This window comes from Pristiophorus japonicus, unplaced genomic scaffold (genome assembly GCF_044704955.1).
Source record: "Pristiophorus japonicus isolate sPriJap1 unplaced genomic scaffold, sPriJap1.hap1 HAP1_SCAFFOLD_859, whole genome shotgun sequence".
Classification (NCBI taxonomy): domain Eukaryota; kingdom Metazoa; phylum Chordata; class Chondrichthyes; family Pristiophoridae; genus Pristiophorus; species Pristiophorus japonicus.
In genome coordinates, this window is record NW_027254782.1 from 168470 (window position 1) to 176029 (window position 7560).

The 7560-nt window shown below is 53.0% G+C and overlaps 5 non-coding genes across 5 annotated transcripts; all 5 read left to right on the top strand.

Annotated features, from left to right (window-relative positions):
- Positions 1-900: 900 nt before the first annotated feature.
- trnat-cgu (transfer RNA threonine (anticodon CGU)) lies at positions 901-973 on the top strand. Its single transcript has one exon. It is a non-coding gene; the product is annotated as a tRNA-Thr (tRNA).
- Positions 974-1917: 944 nt separating this feature from the next.
- Positions 1918-1990, top strand: trnat-agu (transfer RNA threonine (anticodon AGU)). The gene has a single exon. It is a non-coding gene; the product is annotated as a tRNA-Thr (tRNA).
- A 1722-nt stretch (positions 1991-3712) lies between these two features.
- Positions 3713-3785, top strand: trnat-cgu (transfer RNA threonine (anticodon CGU)). Its single transcript has one exon. It is a non-coding gene; the product is annotated as a tRNA-Thr (tRNA).
- A 1305-nt stretch (positions 3786-5090) lies between these two features.
- Positions 5091-5163, top strand: trnai-aau (transfer RNA isoleucine (anticodon AAU)). The gene has a single exon. It is a non-coding gene; the product is annotated as a tRNA-Ile (tRNA).
- A 1675-nt stretch (positions 5164-6838) lies between these two features.
- trnat-agu (transfer RNA threonine (anticodon AGU)) lies at positions 6839-6911 on the top strand. Its single transcript has one exon. It is a non-coding gene; the product is annotated as a tRNA-Thr (tRNA).
- Positions 6912-7560: the final 649 nt, after the last annotated feature.

Genomic DNA, 7560 nt, shown 5'->3' on the forward strand with positions numbered 1-7560 from the left:
TATGGCAAGTGTATCTTCCCCTCTCTCACTCTCTCTCCCCTTCCCCCTCTCTCTCTCCTTCCCCCCTTCTCTCCCCTTCCACTCTCTATCTCCCCTTCCCCCTCTCTCTCCCCTTCCACTCTCGATCTCTCCCTCTTCCCTCTCTCCCCTTCCCGCTCTAATTTCATTCTCTTCCCTCTCTCTATCCACTCCCCCACTCTCTCAACCCCTCTGCTCTTTCTCTCTCCCGTCCCCTCTGTTTCCTGCCCTCCCTCCCCATCCCCATTCTCTCTCCCTTCCTGTCTCCCCTTCCCCATCTCTCTCACTCCTTCCCCTTTCTCTTCCCTTAAGCTCTATCCCCTCCCCTCTCTCACACACCTTCCCCTCTCTCTCACCCCCTTCCAAGCTTTCTCTCTGTCCATCCCCTCTCTCTTTCCCCTTCCCCCTCTCTCCCGTTCTTTATCTCTCTCCCCTTCCTCCCTCTCTCCCTCTCCCCCTCTCTCTCCCCTTCCACTCTCTGTCTTCCCGTCCCTTACCCCTCTTTCCCCTCCCCGTCTCTCTCTCCCCTTCCCACTCTCTGTCACTCCTTCCCACTCTCTGTCACTCCTTCCCCCTCTCTCCCCTTCACTCTCTATTTTAATTCTCTCCCCATTCCTTCCCCTCTCTCTCCTTCCTTCTCTATCATCCCTCTCTCTACCCCATCCCCTCTCTCGCTACCCACTCTCTCACCCCCTCTGCCTTTTCACTCTCCCTTTCCCTCTCCCGTCCCCTCTCCCACTCTCTCTCCCCAACACCCTCTCTCTTCCTCCCTGTACGCCCTTCCCCCGCCTCTCTCTCCTTCCCCTCTCTCTCACTCCTTCCACTCTCTCTTTTCCCTTGCCCTCTCTTTCCTGCTCCTTCCCCAATTTGCTCAGAGCAGGCGGCTCCATAGCTCAGGGGTTAGAGCACTTGTCTCGTAAACCAGGGGTTGTGAGTTCAAATCTCACTGGGGCCTAATCAAAATTAGCTCAGTATTTAAATTCACTGTCAATTAACAAGAGCTTTAATTATAAATATTAAACAGTTCTGAGACCGACCCTGAAACAAAGGGCTTCCGCCTTCCCCATCACGTCCTGTTGTACATCTTTTTAGGTAAGGAGACCAAAACTGTGCACAATACTCCAGGTGTGGTCTCACCAAGGCCCTGTATAACTGGAGTAACACATCCTTGCTCCTGGACTCAAACCCTCTTGCAATGAAGGCCAACGTACCATTTATCTTCCTAACTGCTTGCTGCACCGGCATGGCTGCTTTCAATGACTCTCCCCTTCCCCCTCTCCCCTTCCCCTCTCTCTCTCACTCCTTCCCCCTCTCCCCTTAACCTCTCTTTTCCCTTTCCACCCCTCTCTCTTCCCTGCCCCTCTTTCTTCCTCCCTCTGTCTCCCCTTCCCCTCTCACTCATTCCTTCCCCTCTTCCTTTTCATTTTCTCCCCTCCTCTCTCTCGCCTCCCTCTCCTTCTCCCTCGCTTCCCCTGTCTCCACTCCCCTCCCTCATCTCTTTCCCTCCTTCCCTCACTCTCGCTCTCCCCTTTCCCATCAGACTCTCCCCCTCCCCACCTCTCCCATTGCCCCCTCTCTCTCCCATTCCCCCCCTCTATTCCCTTCCCCCGCTCTACCTTCCCTCCTCGAGGGACAGAGTGAGAAGGTGAGAGACAGAAAGAAAGAGAGTGAGATTGAGAGAGACAGAGAGACAGAGAGATTGGGGCAGAGTGTGACTGAGTTGCCTTGGGATGTTTTACTACGTGAAAGACCCGATATATCGATGTTGAGAAGTGAATATTGAAGAGACGGAGGCAGGAGTCTGGGGGATGAGACACAATCTGAGCGTTTCACTGACCCCCTCCTCATTCTTCAAACACACAGCACTAACTGGGGAATGATCCACAGCCCAAGGCAGGTGGTTCCATAGCTCAGGGGTTAGGGCACTGGTCTAGTAAACCAGGGGTCGTGGGTTCAAATCTCACTGGGGCCTACTCAAAATGAGCTCAGTATTTAAATTTACTGTCAATTAATAACAGCCTTTTTTATAAATATTAAACAGCTCCGAGAATGACCGTAAAACAGCAGATTCTTGTCTCTCTTGCACTCTCTCTCCCTTCCCCATCACGACCTGTTCTGCATCTTTTTCCCGCTATCTCGCTTTCCCCGTCTCTCACTCATTCCCCTCTACCTCCCTTCCCCCTCCCTCGCCTCACCCTCTCTCTTCCCCCCACTCTCCCCTTCCCCTCTCTCTCACTCCTTCCCCCCCTCTCTCTCCTTCCACACACTCTCTCCCCTTCCCCCCTTTCTCTCTCTCATTCCCTCTCTTGCTTTCCCCTTCCCCTCTCTCTCTCACCTATTTCGCCTCTCTCCCCTTCACTCCCTACTTTCATTCTCTCCGCACTCCTTCCCCTTTCTCTCCGCACTCCTCTATCTTCCCTCTCTCCCCTCACCCTCTCTCCCCTTCCCCCTCTGCCTTTTCACTCTCCCTCTTCCCTCCCCTCATGTCTCTTTCCTCCCCTCTCTTCCTCCTCTCTCTCTCTCTTTTCCCTTTCTTTTTAGATTCTCGCCTTCCCATCTCTCTCCCCTTCCCCTCTCTCTCCCTCCATTCCCCCCTCTCTCTCCCCTTCCTCTCCCCCTCTTTCCCCTTCCCTCCTCTCACTGGGGCCTACTCAAAATTAGTTTAGTATTTCAATCCAGTCTGTCCAACCCCGTCAGAATTTTATACGTTTCAATCAGATCTCCTCTCATTCTTCTAAACTCCAGTAAAAACAGGCCCAGTCGACCCAATCTCTCCTCATACCACAGTCCTGCCATCCCAGGAATCAGTCTGGTGAACCTTCGCTGCACTCCCTCTATGGCAAGTATATCCTTCCCCTCTCTCACTCTCTCTCCCCTTCCCCCTCTCTCTCTCCTTCCCCCTTTCTCTCCCCTTCCACTCTCGATCTCTCCCTCTTCCCCTCTCTCCCCTTCCCGCTCTAATTTCATTCTCTTCCCTCTCTCTATCCACTCCCCCACTCTCTCAACCCCTCTGCTCTTTCTCTCTCCCGTCCCCTCTGTTTCCTGCCCTCCCTCCCCATCCCCACTCTCTCTCCCTTCCTGTCTCCCCTTCCCCATCTCTCTCACTCCTTCCCCTTTCTCTTCCCTTAAGCTCTATCCCCTCCCCTCTCTCACACACCTTCCCCTCTCTCTCCCCCCTTCCAAGCTTTCTCTCTGTCCATCCCCTCTCTCTCTTTCCCCTTCCCCCTCTCTCCCGTTCTTTATCTCTCTCCCCTCACTCCCTCTCCCCCTCTCTCTCCCTTTCCACTCTCTGTCTCCCCGTCCCTTACCCCTCTTTCCCCTCCCAGTCTCTCTCTCCCCTTCCCACTCTCTGTCACTCCTTCCCACTCTCTGTCACTCCTTCCCCCTCTCTCCCCTTCACTCTCTATTTTCATTCTCTCCCCATTCCTTCCCCTCTCTCTCCTTCCTTCTCTATCATCCCTCTCTCTATCCCATCCCCTCTCTCCGCTACCCACTCTCTCACCCCCTCTGCCTTTTCACTCTCCCTTTCCCTCTCCCGTCCCCTCTCCCACTCTCTCTCCCCAACACCCTCTCTCTTCCTCCCTGTACGCCCTTCCCCCGCCTCTCTCTCCTTCCCCTCTCTCTCACTCCTTCCACTCTCTCTTTTCCCTTGCCCTCTCTTTCCTGCTCCTTCCCCAATTTGTTCAGAGCAGGAGGCTCCATAGCTCAGGGGTTAGAGCACTGGTCTCGTAAACCAGGGGTCGTGAGTTCAAATCTCACTGGGGCCTACTCAAAATTAGTTACGTATTTAAATTCACTGTCAATTAACAAGAGCTTTAATTATAAGTATTGAACAGTTCTGAGACTGACCCAAGAACAACAGGCTCCCCTCACACCTGACTCTCTCTCCCCTTCCAAATCACTCTCTGCCTCTATCCCACCTGCCCTCTTTTCAGATTCTCTCCCCTGCCTCCTCTCTCTTGCCTTCGCATCTCTCTCCCCTTCCCTATTCTCTCTCACTCATTCCACTCTCTCTTTTCCCTGCTCCTTCCCCTGTCTTTCCCAGGGCAGGTGGCTCCATAGCTCAGGTGTTAGAGCACTTGTCAAGTAAACCCAGGGTCGTGGGTTCAAATCTCACTGGGGCCTACTCAAAACTAGCTGAGTATTTCAATTCACTGTCAATTAACAAGTGCTTTGTAAGTATTATGATATTAAACAGTTCTGAGACCGACCCTGAAACAAAGGGCTTCCGCCTTCCCCATCACGTCCTGTTGTACATCTTTTTAGGTAAGGAGACCAAAACTGTGCACAATACTCCAGGTGTGGTCTCACCAAGGCCCTGTATAACTGGAGTAAGACATCCTTGCTCCTGGACTCAAACCCTCTTGCAATGAAGGCCAACGTACCATTTATCTTCCTAACTGCTTGCTGCACCGGCATGGCTGCTTTCAATGACTCTCCCCTTCCCCCTCTCCCCTTCCCCTCTCTCTCTCACTCCTTCCCCCTCTCCCCTTAACCTCTCTTTTCCCTTTCCACCCCTCTCTCTTCCCTGCCCCTCTTTCTTCCTCCCTCTGTCTCCCCTTCTCCTCTCACTCATTCCTTCCCCTTTTCCTTTTCATTTTCTCCCCTCCTCTCTCTCGCCTCCCTCTCCTTCTCCCTCGCTTCCCCTGTCTCCACTCCCCTCCCTCATCCCTTTCCCTCCTTCCCTCACTCTCGCTCTCCCCTTTCCCATCAGACTCTCCCCCTCCCCACCTCTCCCATTGCCCCCTCTCTCTCCCATTCCCCCCTTCTATTCCCTTCCCCCGCTCTGCCTTCCCCCCTTGAGGGACAGAGTGAGAAGGGGAGAGACAGAAAGAAAGAGAGTGAGATTGAGAGAAACAAAGAGACAGAGAGATTGGGACAGACTGTGACTGAGTTGCCTTGGGATGTTTTACTACGTGAAAGACCCGATATATCGATGTTGAGAGGCGAATATTGAAGAGACGGAGGCAGGAGTCTGGGGGATGAGACACAATCTGAGCGTTTCACTGACCCCTCCTCATTCTTCAAACACACAGCACTAACTGGGGAATGACCCACAGCCCAGAGCAGGTGGTTCCATAGCTCAGGGGTTAGAGCACTGGTCTAATAAACCAGGGGTCGTGGGTTCAAATCTCACTGGGGCCGACTCAAAATTAGCTCAGTATTTAAATTTACTGTCAATTAATAACAGCCTTTATTATAAATATTAAACAGCTCCGAGAATGACCGTAAAACAGCAGATTCTTGTCTCTCTTGCACTCTCTCTCCCTTCCCCATCACGACCTGTTCTGCATCTTTTTCCCGCTATCTCACTTTCCCCATCTCTCACTCATTCGTCTCTCCCCACCTTCCCCCTCCCTCGCCTCACCCTCTCTCTTCCCCCCACTCTCACCTTCCCCCCCTCTCTCTCCTTCCACACACTCTCTCCCCTTCCCCCCTTTCTCTCACTCCTTCCCTCTCTTGCTTTCCCCTTCCCCTCTCTCTCTCACCTATTTCGCCTCTCTCCCCTTCACTCTCTACTTTCATTCTCTCCGCACTCCTTCCCCTTTCTCTCCGCACTCCTCTATCTTCCCTCTCTCCTCTCTCCCCTTCCCCCTCTGCCTTTTCACTCTCCCTCTTCCCTCCCCTCATGTCTCTTTCCTCCCCTCTCTTCCTCCTCTCTCTCTCCCTCCATTCCCCCCTCTCTCTCCCCTTCCTCTCCCCCTCTTTCCCCCTCCCTCCTCTCACTGGGGCCTACTCAAAATTAGTTTAGTATTTCAATCCAGTCTGTCCAACCCCGTCAGAATTTTATACGTTTCAATCAGATCCCCTCTCATTCTTCTAAACTCCAGTAAAAACAGGCCCAGTCGACCCAATCTCTCCTCATACCACAGTCCTGCCATCCCAGGAATCAGTCTGGTGAACCTTCGCTGCACTCCCTCTATGGCAAGTATATCCTTCCCCTCTCTCACTCTCTCTCCCCTTCCCCCTCTCTCTCTCCTTCCCCCCTTCTCTCCCCTTCCACTCTCTATCTCCCCTTCCCCCTCTCTCTCCCCTTCCACTCTCGATCTCTCCCTCTTCCCCTCTCTCCCCTTCCCGCTCTAATTTCATTCTCTTCCCCCTCTCTATCCACTCCCCCACTCTCTCAACCCCTCTGCTCTTTCTCTCTCCCGTCCCCTCTGTTTCCTGCCCTCCCTCCCCATCCCCACTCTCTCTCCCTTCCTGTCTCCCCTTCCCCATCTCTCTCACTCCTTCCCCTTTCTCTCCCCTTAAGCTCTATCCCCTCCCCTCTCTCACACACCTTCCCCTCTCTCTCCCCCCCTTCCAAGCTTTCTCTCTGTCCATCCCCTCTCTCTCTTTCCCCTTCCCCCTCTTTCCCGTTCTTTATCTCTCACCCCTTCCTCCCTCTCTCCCTCTCCCCCTCTCTCTCTCCTTCCACTCTCTGTCTCTCCTTACCCCTCTTTCCCCTCCCCGTCTCTCTCTCCCATTCCCCTCTCTGTCACTCCTTCCCACTCTCTGTCACTCCTTCCCCCTCTCTCCCCTTCACTCTCTATTTTCATTCTCTCCCCATTCCTTCCCCTCTCTCTCCTTCCTTCTCTATCATCCCTCTCTCTACCCCATCCCCTCTCTCCGCTACCCACTCTCTCACCCCCTCTGCCTTTTCACTCTCCCTTTCCCTCTCCCGTCCCCTCTCCCACTCTCTCTCCCCAACACCCTCTCTCTTCCTCCCTGTACGCCCTTCCCCCGCCTCTCTCTCCTTCCCGGCTCTCTCACTCCTTCCACTCTCTCTTTTCCCTTGCCCTCTCTTTCCTGCTCCTTCCCCAATTTTCCCAGAATCGGTGGCTCCATAGCTCAGGGGTTAGAGCACTGGTCTAGTAAACCAGGGGTCGTGAGTTCAAATCTCACTGGGGCTTACTCAAAATTAGCTCTGCATTTAAATTCACCGTCAATTAACAGAAGCTTTAATTATAAATATTAAATAGCTCTGAGACCGACCCTGGAACAACAGGCTCCCCTCACACCTGACTCTCTTTCCCCTTCCAAATCACTCTCTGCCTCTATCCCCACCCTCCTTTCTTTTCAGATTCTCCCCATCTCCCTCTCTCTCCCCTGCATCCTCTCTCTCTTGCCTTCGCATCTCACTCCCCTTCCCTATTCTCTCTCACTCCTTCCACTCTCTCTTTTCCCTTCCCCTCTCTTTCCTGCTCCTTCCCTGTCTTTCCCAGAGCAGGTGGCTCCATAGCTCAGGGGTTAAAGCACTGGTCTCGTTCAAATCTCACTGAGGCCTACTCAAAATTAGCTCAGTATTTAAATTCACTGTCAATTAACAAGTGCTTTATAAGTATTATAATATTAAACAATTCTGAGACCGACCCTGAAACAAAAGGCTCTCATCATTCCGCCTTCCCCATCACGTCCTGTTGTACATCTCTTTCGGTAAGGAGACCAAAATTGTGCACAATACTCCAGGTGTGGTCTCACCAAGGCCCTGTATAACTGGAGTAAGACATCCTTGCTCCTGCACTCAAACCCTCTTGCAATGAAGGCCAACGTACCATTTGC